The sequence below is a fragment of the Schistocerca nitens genome, chromosome 6, assembly GCF_023898315.1.
Source record: "Schistocerca nitens isolate TAMUIC-IGC-003100 chromosome 6, iqSchNite1.1, whole genome shotgun sequence".
Lineage (NCBI taxonomy): Eukaryota > Metazoa > Arthropoda > Insecta > Orthoptera > Acrididae > Schistocerca > Schistocerca nitens.
In genome coordinates this window covers 115,291,057-115,308,179 of record NC_064619.1, presented here as the reverse complement: position 1 = coordinate 115,308,179, position 17,123 = coordinate 115,291,057, and the positions used below count along the sequence as shown (strand labels likewise).

Sequence of the window (17,123 nt, the reverse complement as noted above, 5' to 3'; positions counted from 1 at the left end):
TGGCGATGTCATTCGTTTACAAGCCTCGCTACAGTGTGCATGCACGTTATCCATGTGAAGAGGCGCAAGCAGATGCTACCATTCTGCGAGATTCCTGCAGAAGGTATACGAATTGCGTTGATATACAGAGCACAAGGGAGCCAAAGTCAAGGCCTCCGTGGCGCAATCGGCTAGCGCGTTCGGCTGTTAACCGAAAGGTTGGTGGTTCGAGCCCACCTGGGGGCGAAATCGTTTTAACCGGCACCGAGGTGAGGACATACGTCAACTTTGTTAGAGATACACAGCTAGCGTGACAATTTGGCTGTGTTTGAGTGATGCCACACAGCCTTATACACATTCAGCCAAGTGACACTGTAGGTAAAAACATGGCCCTACACAGACGTTCTACTGTTTTCCTATTTATTCGCCATGTGTGACTGCAGTAGAGCGACGCCCACTACAAAAGACGTATTCTTTACATTCAATTTCAGCGTATACGTCGCGACTGCCATATGACAGGGCCTGTCTCTCGATGTCGATTTGTATTTGGTGTCTCTTAAGTGTCGGTCTGCAGTGGGCCGCTGTTGGCCGAGAGACGTGCAGTCGCCTTACATGAAGCCCCATGGGCAACGCCAGTGCCACTGTGGACAACAGCATACTGTAGCCAGAGAGAGGAGCCGAAAGGTGCATTTCGCAGTCGAGCCACGCTATCCCACAAGCTGTGCACTAGGTCAGGATTGTGCAGACCGCAAACTTCTGGTGGCCCGACGCTCGTCGTCGATCGTAAGGGCGAAACAGTCAAGAGATTTGGAAAACGGCAATGTGGACACCCCCAGCAGCAGCTGTGTGCCAAATCCGATATCTGGTCGAGGGCTGCAAGATTCAGTATGATGAAGTGACAATTCGGGGATAGCTCGCAAACGCTAAGCTGCCGCCTTCTTAGCTCAGTGGTAGAGCACTGGTCTCGTAAACCAGGGGTCGTGAGTTCGAACCTCACAGAAGGCATTCATTTTTTTAACCTTCCTGCAAGGAGCGGAGCTATCTCGAGCAGCATCTAACACATGGCAGTACACTGAAGGAAAGGGATGTTCTACAACCTATGACAAGTATTCTACTGGCCTCAGAGGTTTTCTGAATGCATAGGCACAACAGTGGTTTGTATGCATTTTGCAGTATAATGTCATGCTTGGCGATGTCATTCGTTTACGAGCCTCGCTACAGTGTGCATGCACGTTATCCATGTGAAGAGGCGCAAGCAGATGCTACCATTCTGCGAGATTCCTGCAGAAGGTATACGAATTGCGTTGATATACAGAGCACAAGGGAGCCGAAGTCAAGGCCTCCGTGGCGCAATCGGCTAGCGCGTTCGGCTGTTAACCGAAATGTTGGTGGTTCGAGCCCACCCGGGGGCGAAATCGTTTTAACCGGCACCGAGGTGAGGACATACGTCAACTTTGTTAGAGATACACAGCTAGCGTGACAATTTGGCTGTGTTTGAGTGATGCCACACAGCCTTATACACATTCAGCCAAGTGACACTGTAGGTAAAAACATGGCCCTACACAGACGTTCTACTGTTTTCCTATTTATTCGCCATGTGTGACTGCAGTAGAGCGACGCCCACTACAAAAGACGTATTCTTTACATTCAATTTCAGCGTATACGTCGCGACTGCCATATGACAGGGCCTGTCTCTCGATGTCGATTTGTATTTGGTGTCTCTTAAGTGTCGGTCTGCAGTGGGCCGCTGTTGGCCGAGAGACGTGCAGTCGCCTTACATGAAGCCCCATGGGCAACGCCAGTGCCACTGTGGACAACAGCATACTGTAGCCAGAGAGAGGAGCCGAAAGGTGCATTTCGCAGTCGAGCCACGCTATCCCACAAGCTGTGCACTAGGTCAGGATTGTGCAGACCGCAAACTTCTGGTGGCCCGACGCTCGTCGTCGATCGTAAGGGCGAAACAGTCAAGAGATTTGGAAAACGGCAATGTGGACACCCCCAGCAGCAGCTGTGTGCCAAATCCGATATCTGGTCGAGGGCTGCAAGATTCAGTATGATGAAGTGACAATTCGGGGATAGCTCGCAAACGCTAAGCTGCCGCCTTCTCATTCCCTCGCGGGCAGCCGTGCGGTGCGGACGTACGGAGCGGCTGGTCGTGTTTACTTCGTCGCTGCCGGCGGCGGTCGCTGTGCATGGTGAGTGCGCGCTTACAGCGATAACACTACCCTCGGTAATGAATACACGAATGCAATCATGACTCAACCAGAACGGAAAGACACTCTTAAGTTGACATTCGACCCGAAATTTGCCAGACCAAAATCCTTTGAGGTAGAACTATTTGTGCGAGATGTTATGAAATTGACGCTTGACGATTTAATTGGCATTCACTTATCGATCGTTAGTAGTACCGTTTACTTGAAATTGGTGACGCCTGAACGATGTGAACAAATTGTTGCGTCTTGTGGTGGATCTCTTAGGTTCAAACATTCAGACGGAAACGTTGGCGAGGTGCGACTAACGCAAGCCGGCTTGGGATTGCGAACCATCAGAATATTTGAACTGCCCTTCGAAGTAACTACCGAGCAGATTAACGCCAAACTACGGGAATATGGTTCGGTAATAAGCAACGTTGCTGAGAAATGGTCAGGGCAACATATATTCCCAGTATTAAACGGTGTGCGGCAAGTGAAACTCGAATTGCTGAAGCATATTCCATCTTACATCGTTATCAGTGGGTACAGGGCCATAGTAATTTATGACGGGCAACCACGGACATGCTCGGGATGTGGCTCTACAGCACACGTCCGCGCTCAGTGTCTTCAGAGGCGCGTAGCGCAGATCCCGACTGGCGAGCGTGAGCAGCCTGGCCCCAGTTCTACGTTACCGATCACTTACGTAGCCGCCGCCCGTGTAAACACCGCTCCAGAACTCAGCGTCGATTTCACCCTAGATGCATACACTGATCACACCGAGGAGAACATACCAATGGAGACGAGTACTGTACCGGAAACCCTCGGAGCTTCCTTACAGGAAGTTACGGAGGGAAGTAAGGAGACGCAGGATGGCAGCCAGGTCTGTAACGCCTTCGAACGGCCGCAAGCGGCGGAAGTTCTTCCCATGGCCGAAAACTGTGCCACTCAGGAGAACACTGCTCAAACCTCCAAGTGCCCTTCCCCGAAAAAGCAGAAGAAGCGAAGAATCGCGCAACAGGGTGCTGACACAAAAGCGCAACCATTGCGTGAGAAAGCCAATCAGGTGCGTCAGAAGATGACCGACGTGACGTCTCAGGTTTCCACTGCAACTCCCCAGACGTCCAAAAAGTCCCGTACCGACGACTCAGAGGCTGACTCCGACAACAGACCCTCCCAATCACAGACGACGATGATGTCGGTAGCTACAGAAGGTACAGGTGGCCACCTGCCAGATAGCAGTGCAGATCCGCGTGACGCTCACCACCCGCGTAACTGGGCGGACGACGTCGAAGAATGCTCTCACGACAACGGTATGACCGGAGTACAGGGACAAGACCGAGAAACAGTGTCAGACGTGCGGGAAACGCAATCGCATGAGCAACGGCAGACTGAATCTGCTCTTCAGACGGTCGATGCCGACCCCGACTTCTTTTAATTGATGCCCCTCCGTCATCCCTAAGGGAGCGGCTCCACGCCACGCATACCTCTGCCCTCATGCCACCCTTACAGGCATACCGTGTTGCCACGGTCAACATCAACAAGATCAGCAGTACGTCAAACCTGCGGAATCTTACGGATTTCTTATATGCAGCTGATGTCGACATTGCGCTGTTGCAAGAGGTCGCCGACATTGATCTGGATCGTATCACAGGTTACAATGCGTTAATCAACCCGGGACGTGGCAGTGAACTCGGAACTGCACTTTTGACCAAAGAAGGCATCGCCGTAGCCAATGTCGACAGACTGCCGAACAGCAGAGGTATTGCGGGGACAATCCACAACACCCGATTCATAAATGTTTATGCCCCTTCTGGAACGGGCAAAAAACGCCAGAGATCGGAGTTTTTTAAGGAAGAGATAGTGCCACTTTTTACAACCCGCATAGGCCAAGTCGTATTTGCAGGTGATTTCAACTGTGTACTAAAACCCAAAGACCAAACGCCGCATTTTAACACTTCCATAGAACTTCTGGACATTGTTAGAGAATTAAACCTGCTCGACACGTGGGAACTTAAACACGGCGACATGCCCGGTTTTACCCACGTCACCAGCCATTCTGCCAGCCGCATTGACAGAATTTATGCAACTTCCAATTTACGGGACCATATTTTGCAAGCGGAGCGATGGCCGCTTATATTCTCTGACCATGTCGCATATATATGTACCATAAATATGGAAAGACAGGGTACATATAGAGCGAGAGGCCCGTGGAAACTGAATGTTTCCCATTTATCAGATCCAGGGTGCCACGCTGTCTTCCAACACACATGGGCAGATTGTGAAAGGAAATTTCCACTGTACAATTCGGCTTTCTCGTGGTGGATAAAATGTGCAAAGCCAGCTCTAATAAAAGCGATGAAGTGTTACTCTCGCGAGAAATCCGCCTGGCAGAGGACCACAATAGAATTCTATTTTCAGTGCCTCCGAGACCTTTACAAAGACGATAATACAGTAGTGGCCAATCACCTGCAGATCAAAAGAATCAAGGCGACACTCCTCACACTGACGCGACGACAATCTGAAGGCTATCAAGTGAGAACACGCCTGCAAAATGCAGTGCGGGAGGAGACAACATCCATGTACCATGTTATACAAGAGCAAAAAAGAAGAAACAGGAAAATACTGACTGAGCTAAAAACTGCAGACGGTCGCCTTTTCGACACACAAACTGCTATTCAAGAAGAAATTCATAAACATTTTACAGCGTTACTAGCTGAACAACCAATAGATGTGGCAGCGCAGGCAGTCCTTGCGGACAGGGCGTGGGGGAGACTTGGTCCGGAACAGGCGGAAGAACTCGCCTCAGACATACTCGAGGATGAAGTGGCAGACGCCATTCTCAGAAGCCCAAGAAATAAATCGCCTGGTCCTGACGGGTTACCTGCCGAGTTTTATCACACATTTCGGCGACAGTTAATTAGTAAGTTGACTCTGGTCTGTAATGACATTATGAACATTCGAAATGACAGCTTGAAAGATTTTTGTAAAGGGATAGTGGTGCTAATTCCAAAAACTCCAGGAGGCAAAACTGTTGAGAATCTCCGGCCTTTAACATTGCTTAACACTGACTATAAAATTTTCGCACGTGTCATTATGCAACGATTAAATTCAGTCATTACCAGCGTTACCGGCGACTACCAAACGTGTGTTGGAACAAATAGAAATATTTTCAACACTTTAACTGCATATAGAGATCTCATAGCGATTGCCGAAGCCTGTGACATCCCAGGTGCCCTTGTGTCCCTCGACTTTGAAAAGGCCTTTGACAGGGTGAACCACTCCTATCTCGTACGCACAATGGACGCCATGCATTTTCCTCAGAAAATCACTGCTACTGTTAAAACCCTCCTGATGAATGGTACGTCGCAAATCAATGTAAATGGACGCTTAAGCAGGCCGATCAGTATCGCAAGTTCAGTACGACAGGGCTGCCCAATGTCGATGGCATTGTTTGCCATAGCACTCGAGCCATTCTTGTACTCCCTGACGCAAGACCTTCCAGGGCTGCTCATTCATGGTCAGAAGATTATTTGCCAGGCATACGCAGATGATGTCAGTTTTGTAGTAACGAAAGACGAGGACTTAGAGAAAGCTTTCCACATTGTAACAACGTATGAAGCTGCATCGGGGGCGAAACTCAACCGTCACAAGTCAGGCTTAATGCACATTGGACGTGGATTAGAACTCGGTGCTGCTGAAAGAATAAGAAGTTTGGAAACGATCACCTGCCTCGGGATTGAATACACACGCAATATCCGCCGCACGGCTGCCTTGAACTATAGAAAACTGCTGGCAAAAATGCGCGCTGGCATACGGCAACATAGCCTACGAGCTCTAAATGCCATTCAAAGAGTGGCCTTAGTTAACACCTACATAATTTCCAAAGTTCATTACGTTGCCCAAGTACTGCCATTACCAAAGACTATGGCACGACAAATGTTAGCGGCGCTTGGCCACTTTGTTACCAGGGGTCAGATATTTAAAGTAAAGTATGAAACCCTCACCCTCCCAGTTTGGAAGGGAGGCCTCAATTTGACGGATGTCTACCTCAAAGCAAAAGCCTTGTATGTTAGTCAGACATACAAACAGTGGCACGGATCACCTAACACACTGACGGCTCACATTTTGAATGAAATAGTGCCTCCCAATCTGGACCCACCTGTAGATGTAAAACACATTCTGAACTCGCTCTGTCACTTCAGGTATTTCATCCTAGAACTTAGCTACATACAACGAAGAATTCCAGAGGCAGACCGACACAAAGTCAAAGCAATTTACGCCACATTGACGGAAAGTACACCACGCAATATAGTGGAGGAGAAATGTCGAGGTTATAACTGGAAACAAGTCTGGGAGAACATTCACGACCCGCTTCTTTCATCTACAGTGCGCTCAACTTGGTACATGGCAGTCAATAGGAAAATTCCGACCAATTTGAGGTTACACAAGATTCACCTGGCTGAAACACCGAATTGTGTCAGATGTCACTTAGTCGACACAGACGAGCATAGATTTACTTGCAACGCTGTACGGGACATATGGTCCGTCTGTACACAGAAACTCGCAAGCATACTGCGGACGTCACCAAGAAGGATAACACCGACACGCCTACTCACCCCTGACGAAGTTCCCTATCCCAATACAAAACGACGTGCCGTCAATTGGCTAAAGGGCCAGACTGTATACTACCTCCTATCCGAGCAAGAGAAGAGTAAAGAAGAATATTGGATACATTTAACGATGGAACACCAGACACTGCTACGAACGACGACATATAGAGAAGACTATGCTTGTTTTTTATTACGAACGTTGACTTAGAGTCACTATATTGCAAGAATCTTGACTTTATCACTTCTTTCAATCTCTTTACTCGTTTTTTTTTATAGCATTTGCCATACTAATGGGGCGACGCTTTTATTCTTTTATTTCCTTTATGTTAGAAAACCAAAAAGGTTCCCTGGTAGGATGTCATGGAGACTTTGGTGGCGGGGCTTCGGAGTTACGAGCAGCTGAAACAGAATTAATACTTGAGACATGGACGATAAAAACGACGAATGTTACACAACGGAATACACTAGCAATAGCTATTCACCGAGAAGACAAACTCTGAAGCCACCCGTCTGCTGAAATTCCCCCCGTACACCTACGGAGAGTCAGGGGTAACAATCAAGAAGTATTTTCATTTCCGTCTCATGAGGAGACATTTAGTTCATTACAATTACAGCTACTGAAGCTAGCCGATGAAGGCAATTATGGCGAGTGCAAGTGACGGGCTATAAGGGGAGGATGGAGGCCCGAAAAAAAAAAAAAAAAAAAAAAAAAAAAAAAAAAAAAAAAAAAAAAAAAAGTGGTAGAGCACTGGTCTCGTAAACCAGGGGTCGTGAGTTCGAACCTCACAGAAGGCATTCATTTTTTTAACCTTCCTGCAAGGAGCGGAGCTATCTCGAGCAGCATCTAACACATGGCAGTACACTGAAGGAAAGGGATGTTCTACAACCTATGACAAGTATTCTACTGGCCTCAGAGGTTTTCTGAATGCATAGGCACAACAGTGGTTTGTATGCATTTTGCAGTATAATGTCATGCTTGGCGATGTCATTCGTTTACGAGCCTCGCTACAGTGTGCATGCACGTTATCCATGTGAAGAGGCGCAAGCAGATGCTACCATTCTGCGAGATTCCTGCAGAAGGTATACGAATTGCGTTGATATACAGAGCACAAGGGAGCCAAAGTCAAGGCCTCCGTGGCGCAATCGGCTAGCGCGTTCGGCTGTTAACCGAAAGGTTGGTGGTTCGAGCCCACCTGGGGGCGAAATCGTTTTAACCGGCACCGAGGTGAGGACATACGTCAACTTTGTTAGAGATACACAGCTAGCGTGACAATTTGGCTGTGTTTGAGTGATGCCACACAGCCTTATACACATTCAGCCAAGTGACACTGTAGGTAAAAACATGGCCCTACACAGACGTTCTACTGTTTTCCTATTTATTCGCCATGTGTGACTGCAGTAGAGCGACGCCCACTACAAAAGACGTATTCTTTACATTCAATTTCAGCGTATACGTCGCGACTGCCATATGACAGGGCCTGTCTCTCGATGTCGATTTGTATTTGGTGTCTCTTAAGTGTCGGTCTGCAGTGGGCCGCTGTTGGCCGAGAGACGTGCAGTCGCCTTACATGAAGCCCCATGGGCAACGCCAGTGCCACTGTGGACAACAGCATACTGTAGCCAGAGAGAGGAGCCGAAAGGTGCATTTCGCAGTCGAGCCACGCTATCCCACAAGCTGTGCACTAGGTCAGGATTGTGCAGACCGCAAACTTCTGGTGGCCCGACGCTCGTCGTCGATCGTAAGGGCGAAACAGTCAAGAGATTTGGAAAACGGCAATGTGGACACCCCCAGCAGCAGCTGTGTGCCAAATCCGATATCTGGTCGAGGGCTGCAAGATTCAGTATGATGAAGTGACAATTCGGGGATAGCTCGCAAACGCTAAGCTGCCGCCTTCTTAGCTCAGTGGTAGAGCACTGGTCTCGTAAACCAGGGGTCGTGAGTTCGAACCTCACAGAAGGCATTCATTTTTTTAACCTTCCTGCAAGGAGCGGAGCTATCTCGAGCAGCATCTAACACATGGCAGTACACTGAAGGAAAGGGATGTTCTACAACCTATGACAAGTATTCTACTGGCCTCAGAGGTTTTCTGAATGCATAGGCACAACAGTGGTTTGTATGCATTTTGCAGTATAATGTCATGCTTGGCGATGTCATTCGTTTACGAGCCTCGCTACAGTGTGCATGCACGTTATCCATGTGAAGAGGCGCAAGCAGATGCTACCATTCTGCGAGATTCCTGCAGAAGGTATACGAATTGCGTTGATATACAGAGCACAAGGGAGCCAAAGTCAAGGCCTCCGTGGCGCAATCGGCTAGCGCGTTCGGCTGTTAACCGAAAGGTTGGTGGTTCGAGCCCACCCGGGGGCGAAATCGTTTTAACCGGCACCGAGGTGAGGACATACGTCAACTTTGTTAGAGATACACAGCTAGCGTGACAATTTGGCTGTGTTTGAGTGATGCCACACAGCCTTATACACATTCAGCCAAGTGACACTGTAGGTAAAAACATGGCCCTACACAGACGTTCTACTGTTTTCCTATTTATTCGCCATGTGTGACTGCAGTAGAGCGACGCCCACTACAAAAGACGTATTCTTTACATTCAATTTCAGCGTATACGTCGCGACTGCCATATGACAGGGCCTGTCTCTCGATGTCGATTTGTATTTGGTGTCTCTTAAGTGTCGGTCTGCAGTGGGCCGCTGTTGGCCGAGAGACGTGCAGTCGCCTTACATGAAGCCCCATGGGCAACGCCAGTGCCACTGTGGACAACAGCATACTGTAGCCAGAGAGAGGAGCCGAAAGGTGCATTTCGCAGTCGAGCCACGCTATCCCACAAGCTGTGCACTAGGTCAGGATTGTGCAGACCGCAAACTTCTGGTGGCCCGACGCTCGTCGTCGATCGTAAGGGCGAAACAGTCAAGAGATTTGGAAAACGGCAATGTGGACACCCCCAGCAGCAGCTGTGTGCCAAATCCGATATCTGGTCGAGGGCTGCAAGATTCAGTATGATGAAGTGACAATTCGGGGATAGCTCGCAAACGCTAAGCTGCCGCCTTCTTAGCTCAGTGGTAGAGCACTGGTCTCGTAAACCAGGGGTCGTGAGTTCGAACCTCACAGAAGGCATTCATTTTTTTAACCTTCCTGCAAGGAGCGGAGCTATCTCGAGCAGCATCTAACACATGGCAGTACACTGAAGGAAAGGGATGTTCTACAACCTATGACAAGTATTCTACTGGCCTCAGAGGTTTTCTGAATGCATAGGCACAACAGTGGTTTGTATGCATTTTGCAGTATAATGTCATGCTTGGCGATGTCATTCGTTTACGAGCCTCGCTACAGTGTGCATGCACGTTATCCATGTGAAGAGGCGCAAGCAGATGCTACCATTCTGCGAGATTCCTGCAGAAGGTATACGAATTGCGTTGATATACAGAGCACAAGGGAGCCAAAGTCAAGGCCTCCGTGGCGCAATCGGCTAGCGCGTTCGGCTGTTAACCGAAAGGTTGGTGGTTCGAGCCCACCCGGGGGCGAAATCGTTTTAACCGGCACCGAGGTGAGGACATACGTCAACTTTGTTAGAGATACACAGCTAGCGTGACAATTTGGCTGTGTTTGAGTGATGCCACACAGCCTTATACACATTCAGCCAAGTGACACTGTAGGTAAAAACATGGCCCTACACAGACGTTCTACTGTTTTCCTATTTATTCGCCATGTGTGACTGCAGTAGAGCGACGCCCACTACAAAAGACGTATTCTTTACATTCAATTTCAGCGTATACGTCGCGACTGCCATATGACAGGGCCTGTCTCTCGATGTCGATTTGTATTTGGTGTCTCTTAAGTGTCGGTCTGCAGTGGGCCGCTGTTGGCCGAGAGACGTGCAGTCGCCTTACATGAAGCCCCATGGGCAACGCCAGTGCCACTGTGGACAACAGCATACTGTAGCCAGAGAGAGGAGCCGAAAGGTGCATTTCGCAGTCGAGCCACGCTATCCCACAAGCTGTGCACTAGGTCAGGATTGTGCAGACCGCAAACTTCTGGTGGCCCGACGCTCGTCGTCGATCGTAAGGGCGAAACAGTCAAGAGATTTGGAAAACGGCAATGTGGACACCCCCAGCAGCAGCTGTGTGCCAAATCCGATATCTGGTCGAGGGCTGCAAGATTCAGTATGATGAAGTGACAATTCGGGGAAAGCTCGCAAACGCTAAGCTGCCGCCTTCTTAGCCCAGTGGTAGAGCACTGGTCTCGTAAACCAGGGGTCGTGAGTTCGAACCTCACAGAAGGCATTCATTTTTTTAACCTTCCTGCAAGGAGCGGAGCTATCTCGAGCAGCATCTAACACATGGCAGTACACTGAATGAAAGGGATGTTCTACAACCTATGACAAGTATTCTACTGGCCTCAGAGGTTTTCTGAATGCATAGGCACAACAGTGGTTTGTATGCATTTTGCAGTATAATGTCATGCTTGGCGATGTCATTCGTTTACGAGCCTCGCTACAGTGTGCATGCACGTTATCCATGTGAAGAGGCGCAAGCAGATGCTACCATTCTGCGAGATTCCTGCAGAAGGTATACGAATTGCGTTGATATACAGAGCACAAGGGAGCCAAAGTCAAGGCCTCCGTGGCGCAATCGGCTAGCGCGTTCGGCTGTTAACCGAAAGGTTGGTGGTTCGAGCCCACCCGGGGGCGAAATCGTTTTAACCGGCACCGAGGTGAGGACATACGTCAACTTTGTTAGAGATACACAGCTAGCGTGACAATTTGGCTGTGTTTGAGTGATGCCACACAGCCTTATACACATTCAGCCAAGTGACACTGTAGGTAAAAACATGGCCCTACACAGACGTTCTACTGTTTTCCTATTTATTCGCCATGTGTGACTGCAGTAGAGCGACGCCCACTACAAAAGACGTATTCTTTACATTCAATTTCAGCGTATACGTCGCGACTGCCATATGACAGGGCCTGTCTCTCGATGTCGATTTGTATTTGGTGTCTCTTAAGTGTCGGTCTGCAGTGGGCCGCTGTTGGCCGAGAGACGTGCAGTCGCCTTACATGAAGCCCCATGGGCAACGCCAGTGCCACTGTGGACAACAGCATACTGTAGCCAGAGAGAGGAGCCGAAAGGTGCATTTCGCAGTCGAGCCACGCTATCCCACAAGCTGTGCACTAGGTCAGGATTGTGCAGACCGCAAACTTCTGGTGGCCCGACGCTCGTCGTCGATCGTAAGGGCGAAACAGTCAAGAGATTTGGAAAACGGCAATGTGGACACCCCCAGCAGCAGCTGTGTGCCAAATCCGATATCTGGTCGAGGGCTGCAAGATTCAGTATGATGAAGTGACAATTCGGGGATAGCTCGCAAACGCTAAGCTGCCGCCTTCTTAGCTCAGTGGTAGAGCACTGGTCTCGTAAACCAGGGGTCGTGAGTTCGAACCTCACAGAAGGCATTCATTTTTTTAACCTTCCTGCAAGGAGCGGAGCTATCTCGAGCAGCATCTAACACATGGCAGTACACTGAAGGAAAGGGATGTTCTACAACCTATGACAAGTATTCTACTGGCCTCAGAGGTTTTCTGAATGCATAGGCACAACAGTGGTTTGTATGCATTTTGCAGTATAATGTCATGCTTGGCGATGTCATTCGTTTACAAGCCTCGCTACAGTGTGCATGCACGTTATCCATGTGAAGAGGCGCAAGCAGATGCTACCATTCTGCGAGATTCCTGCAGAAGGTATACGAATTGCGTTGATATACAGAGCACAAGGGAGCCAAAGTCAAGGCCTCCGTGGCGCAATCGGCTAGCGCGTTCGGCTGTTAACCGAAAGGTTGGTGGTTCGAGCCCACCCGGGGGCGAAATCGTTTTAACCGGCACCGAGGTGAGGACATACGTCAACTTTGTTAGAGATACACAGCTAGCGTGACAATTTGGCTGTGTTTGAGTGATGCCACACAGCCTTATACACATTCAGCCAAGTGACACTGTAGGTAAAAACATGGCCCTACACAGACGTTCTACTGTTTTCCTATTTATTCGCCATGTGTGACTGCAGTAGAGCGACGCCCACTACAAAAGACGTATTCTTTACATTCAATTTCAGCGTATACGTCGCGTCTGCCATATGACAGGGCCTGTCTCTCGATGTCGATTTGTATTTGGTGTCTCTTAAGTGTCGGTCTGCAGTGGGCCGCTGTTGGCCGAGAGACGTGCAGTCGCCTTACATGAAGCCCCATGGGCAACGCCAGTGCCACTGTGGACAACAGCATACTGTAGCCAGAGAGAGGAGCCGAAAGGTGCATTTCGCAGTCGAGCCACGCTATCCCACAAGCTGTGCACTAGGTCAGGATTGTGCAGACCGCAAACTTCTGGTGGCCCGACGCTCGTCGTCGATCGTAAGGGCGAAACAGTCAAGAGATTTGGAAAACGGCAATGTGGACACCCCCAGCAGCAGCTGTGTGCCAAATCCGATATCTGGTCGAGGGCTGCAAGATTCAGTATGATGAAGTGACAATTCGGGGATAGCTCGCAAACGCTAAGCTGCCGCCTTCTTAGCTCAGTGGTAGAGCACTGGTCTCGTAAACCAGGGGTCGTGAGTTCGAACCTCACAGAAGGCATTCATTTTTTTAACCTTCCTGCAAGGAGCGGAGCTATCTCGAGCAGCATCTAACACATGGCAGTACACTGAAGGAAAGGGATGTTCTACAACCTATGACAAGTATTCTACTGGCCTCAGAGGTTTTCTGAATGCATAGGCACAACAGTGGTTTGTATGCATTTTGCAGTATAATGTCATGCTTGGCGATGTCATTCGTTTACAAGCCTCGCTACAGTGTGCATGCACGTTATCCATGTGAAGAGGCGCAAGCAGATGCTACCATTCTGCGAGATTCCTGCAGAAGGTATACGAATTGCGTTGATATACAGAGCACAAGGGAGCCAAAGTCAAGGCCTCCGTGGCGCAATCGGCTAGCGCGTTCGGCTGTTAACCGAAAGGTTGGTGGTTCGAGCCCACCCAGGGGCGAAATCGTTTTAACCGGCACCGAGGTGAGGACATACGTCAACTTTGTTAGAGATACACAGCTAGCGTGACAATTTGGCTGTGTTTGAGTGATGCCACACAGCCTTATACACATTCAGCCAAGTGACACTGTAGGTAAAAACATGGCCCTACACAGACGTTCTACTGTTTTCCTATTTATTCGCCATGTGTGACTGCAGTAGAGCGACGCCCACTACAAAAGACGTATTCTTTACATTCAATTTCAGCGTATACGTCGCGTCTGCCATATGACAGGGCCTGTCTCTCGATGTCGATTTGTATTTGGTGTCTCTTAAGTGTCGGTCTGCAGTGGGCCGCTGTTGGCCGAGAGACGTGCAGTCGCCTTACATGAAGCCCCATGGGCAACGCCAGTGCCACTGTGGACAACAGCATACTGTAGCCAGAGAGAGGAGCCGAAAGGTGCATTTCGCAGTCGAGCCACGCTATCCCACAAGCTGTGCACTAGGTCAGGATTGTGCAGACCGCAAACTTCTGGTGGCCCGACGCTCGTCGTCGATCGTAAGGGCGAAACAGTCAAGAGATTTGGAAAACGGCAATGTGGACACCCCCAGCAGCAGCTGTGTGCCAAATCCGATATCTGGTCGAGGGCTGCAAGATTCAGTATGATGAAGTGACAATTCGGAGATAGCTCGCAAACGCTAAGCTGCCGCCTTCTTAGCTCAGTGGTAGAGCACTGGTCTCGTAAACCAGGGGTCGTGAGTTCGAACCTCACAGAAGGCATTCATTTTTTTAACCTTCCTGCAAGGAGCGGAGCTATCTCGAGCAGCATCTAACACATGGCAGTACACTGAAGGAAAGGGATGTTCTACAACCTATGACAAGTATTCTACTGGCCTCAGAGGTTTTCTGAATGCATAGGCACAACAGTGGTTTGTATGCATTTTGCAGTATAATGTCATGCTTGGCGATGTCATTCGTTTACGAGCCTCGCTACAGTGTGCATGCACGTTATCCATGTGAAGAGGCGCAAGCAGATGCTACCATTCTGCGAGATTCCTGCAGAAGGTATACGAATTGCGTTGATATACAGAGCACAAGGGAGCCAAAGTCAAGGCCTCCGTGGCGCAATCGGCTAGCGCGTTCGGCTGTTAACCGAAAGGTTGGTGGTTCGAGCCCACCTGGGGGCGAAATCGTTTTAACCGGCACCGAGGTGAGGACATACGTCAACTTTGTTAGAGATACACAGCTAGCGTGACAATTTGGCTGTGTTTGAGTGATGCCACACAGCCTTATACACATTCAGCCAAGTGACACTGTAGGTAAAAACATGGCCCTACACAGACGTTCTACTGTTTTCCTATTTATTCGCCATGTGTGACTGCAGTAGAGCGACGCCCACTACAAAAGACGTATTCTTTACATTCAATTTCAGCGTATACGTCGCGACTGCCATATGACAGGGCCTGTCTCTCGATGTCGATTTGTATTTGGTGTCTCTTAAGTGTCGGTCTGCAGTGGGCCGCTGTTGGCCGAGAGACGTGCAGTCGCCTTACATGAAGCCCCATGGGCAACGCCAGTGCCACTGTGGACAACAGCATACTGTAGCCAGAGAGAGGAGCCGAAAGGTGCATTTCGCAGTCGAGCCACGCTATCCCACAAGCTGTGCACTAGGTCAGGATTGTGCAGACCGCAAACTTCTGGTGGCCCGACGCTCGTCGTCGATCGTAAGGGCGAAACAGTCAAGAGATTTGGAAAACGGCAATGTGGACACCCCCAGCAGCAGCTGTGTGCCAAATCCGATATCTGGTCGAGGGCTGCAAGATTCAGTATGATGAAGTGACAATTCGGGGATAGCTCGCAAACGCTAAGCTGCCGCCTTCTTAGCTCAGTGGTAGAGCACTGGTCTCGTAAACCAGGGGTCGTGAGTTCGAACCTCACAGAAGGCATTCATTTTTTTAACCTTCCTGCAAGGAGCGGAGCTATCTCGAGCAGCATCTAACACATGGCAGTACACTGAAGGAAAGGGATGTTCTACAACCTATGACAAGTATTCTACTGGCCTCAGAGGTTTTCTGAATGCATAGGCACAACAGTGGTTTGTATGCATTTTGCAGTATAATGTCATGCTTGGCGATGTCATTCGTTTACGAGCCTCGCTACAGTGTGCATGCACGTTATCCATGTGAAGAGGCGCAAGCAGATGCTACCATTCTGCGAGATTCCTGCAGAAGGTATACGAATTGCGTTGATATACAGAGCACAAGGGAGCCAAAGTCAAGGCCTCCGTGGCGCAATCGGCTAGCGCGTTCGGCTGTTAACCGAAAGGTTGGTGGTTCGAGCCCACCCGGGGGCGAAATCGTTTTAACCGGCACCGAGGTGAGGACATACGTCAACTTTGTTAGAGATACACAGCTAGCGTGACAATTTGGCTGTGTTTGAGTGATGCCACACAGCCTTATACACATTCAGCCAAGTGACACTGTAGGTAAAAACATGGCCCTACACAGACGTTCTACTGTTTTCCTATTTATTCGCCATGTGTGACTGCAGTAGAGCGACGCCCACTACAAAAGACGTATTCTTTACATTCAATTTCAGCGTATACGTCGCGACTGCCATATGACAGGGCCTGTCTCTCGATGTCGATTTGTATTTGGTGTCTCTTAAGTGTCGGTCTGCAGTGGGCCGCTGTTGGCCGAGAGACGTGCAGTCGCCTTACATGAAGCCCCATGGGCAACGCCAGTGCCACTGTGGACAACAGCATACTGTAGCCAGAGAGAGGAGCCGAAAGGTGCATTTCGCAGTCGAGCCACGCTATCCCACAAGCTGTGCACTAGGTCAGGATTGTGCAGACCGCAAACTTCTGGTGGCCCGACGCTCGTCGTCGATCGTAAGGGCGAAACAGTCAAGAGATTTGGAAAACGGCAATGTGGACACCCCCAGCAGCAGCTGTGTGCCAAATCCGATATCTGGTCGAGGGCTGCAAGATTCAGTATGATGAAGTGACAATTCGGGGATAGCTCGCAAACGCTAAGCTGCCGCCTTCTTAGCTCAGTGGTAGAGCACTGGTCTCGTAAACCAGGGGTCGTGAGTTCGAACCTCACAGAAGGCATTCATTTTTTTAACCTTCCTGCAAGGAGCGGAGCTATCTCGAGCAGCATCTAACACATGGCAGTACACTGAAGGAAAGGGATGTTCTACAACCTATGACAAGTATTCTACTGGCCTCAGAGGTTTTCTGAATGCATAGGCACAACAGTGGTTTGTATGCATTTTGCAGTATAATGTCATGCTTGGCGATGTCATTCGTTTACGAGCCTCGCTACAGTGT

General features: G+C 49.5%; 19 non-coding genes across 19 annotated transcripts; all 19 read left to right on the top strand.

The window, feature by feature from the left end:
• Positions 1–151: 151 nt before the first annotated feature.
• Positions 152–225, top strand: Trnan-guu (transfer RNA asparagine (anticodon GUU)). The gene has a single exon. It is a non-coding gene; the product is annotated as a tRNA-Asn (tRNA).
• A 687-nt stretch (positions 226–912) lies between these two features.
• Trnat-cgu (transfer RNA threonine (anticodon CGU)) lies at positions 913–984 on the top strand. The gene has a single exon. It is a non-coding gene; the product is annotated as a tRNA-Thr (tRNA).
• Positions 985–1,317: 333 nt separating this feature from the next.
• Positions 1,318–1,391, top strand: Trnan-guu (transfer RNA asparagine (anticodon GUU)). The gene has a single exon. It is a non-coding gene; the product is annotated as a tRNA-Asn (tRNA).
• A 6,518-nt stretch (positions 1,392–7,909) lies between these two features.
• Trnan-guu (transfer RNA asparagine (anticodon GUU)) lies at positions 7,910–7,983 on the top strand. The gene has a single exon. It is a non-coding gene; the product is annotated as a tRNA-Asn (tRNA).
• A 687-nt stretch (positions 7,984–8,670) lies between these two features.
• Trnat-cgu (transfer RNA threonine (anticodon CGU)) lies at positions 8,671–8,742 on the top strand. Its single transcript has one exon. It is a non-coding gene; the product is annotated as a tRNA-Thr (tRNA).
• Positions 8,743–9,075: 333 nt separating this feature from the next.
• On the top strand, positions 9,076–9,149 carry Trnan-guu (transfer RNA asparagine (anticodon GUU)). Its single transcript has one exon. It is a non-coding gene; the product is annotated as a tRNA-Asn (tRNA).
• Positions 9,150–9,836: 687 nt separating this feature from the next.
• Trnat-cgu (transfer RNA threonine (anticodon CGU)) lies at positions 9,837–9,908 on the top strand. Its single transcript has one exon. It is a non-coding gene; the product is annotated as a tRNA-Thr (tRNA).
• Positions 9,909–10,241: 333 nt separating this feature from the next.
• Positions 10,242–10,315, top strand: Trnan-guu (transfer RNA asparagine (anticodon GUU)). Its single transcript has one exon. It is a non-coding gene; the product is annotated as a tRNA-Asn (tRNA).
• A 687-nt stretch (positions 10,316–11,002) lies between these two features.
• On the top strand, positions 11,003–11,074 carry Trnat-cgu (transfer RNA threonine (anticodon CGU)). The gene has a single exon. It is a non-coding gene; the product is annotated as a tRNA-Thr (tRNA).
• Positions 11,075–11,407: 333 nt separating this feature from the next.
• Trnan-guu (transfer RNA asparagine (anticodon GUU)) lies at positions 11,408–11,481 on the top strand. The gene has a single exon. It is a non-coding gene; the product is annotated as a tRNA-Asn (tRNA).
• Positions 11,482–12,168: 687 nt separating this feature from the next.
• Trnat-cgu (transfer RNA threonine (anticodon CGU)) lies at positions 12,169–12,240 on the top strand. The gene has a single exon. It is a non-coding gene; the product is annotated as a tRNA-Thr (tRNA).
• A 333-nt stretch (positions 12,241–12,573) lies between these two features.
• Trnan-guu (transfer RNA asparagine (anticodon GUU)) lies at positions 12,574–12,647 on the top strand. Its single transcript has one exon. It is a non-coding gene; the product is annotated as a tRNA-Asn (tRNA).
• A 687-nt stretch (positions 12,648–13,334) lies between these two features.
• On the top strand, positions 13,335–13,406 carry Trnat-cgu (transfer RNA threonine (anticodon CGU)). Its single transcript has one exon. It is a non-coding gene; the product is annotated as a tRNA-Thr (tRNA).
• A 333-nt stretch (positions 13,407–13,739) lies between these two features.
• On the top strand, positions 13,740–13,813 carry Trnan-guu (transfer RNA asparagine (anticodon GUU)). The gene has a single exon. It is a non-coding gene; the product is annotated as a tRNA-Asn (tRNA).
• A 687-nt stretch (positions 13,814–14,500) lies between these two features.
• Positions 14,501–14,572, top strand: Trnat-cgu (transfer RNA threonine (anticodon CGU)). The gene has a single exon. It is a non-coding gene; the product is annotated as a tRNA-Thr (tRNA).
• A 333-nt stretch (positions 14,573–14,905) lies between these two features.
• Trnan-guu (transfer RNA asparagine (anticodon GUU)) lies at positions 14,906–14,979 on the top strand. Its single transcript has one exon. It is a non-coding gene; the product is annotated as a tRNA-Asn (tRNA).
• A 687-nt stretch (positions 14,980–15,666) lies between these two features.
• On the top strand, positions 15,667–15,738 carry Trnat-cgu (transfer RNA threonine (anticodon CGU)). Its single transcript has one exon. It is a non-coding gene; the product is annotated as a tRNA-Thr (tRNA).
• A 333-nt stretch (positions 15,739–16,071) lies between these two features.
• Trnan-guu (transfer RNA asparagine (anticodon GUU)) lies at positions 16,072–16,145 on the top strand. The gene has a single exon. It is a non-coding gene; the product is annotated as a tRNA-Asn (tRNA).
• A 687-nt stretch (positions 16,146–16,832) lies between these two features.
• On the top strand, positions 16,833–16,904 carry Trnat-cgu (transfer RNA threonine (anticodon CGU)). Its single transcript has one exon. It is a non-coding gene; the product is annotated as a tRNA-Thr (tRNA).
• Positions 16,905–17,123: the final 219 nt, after the last annotated feature.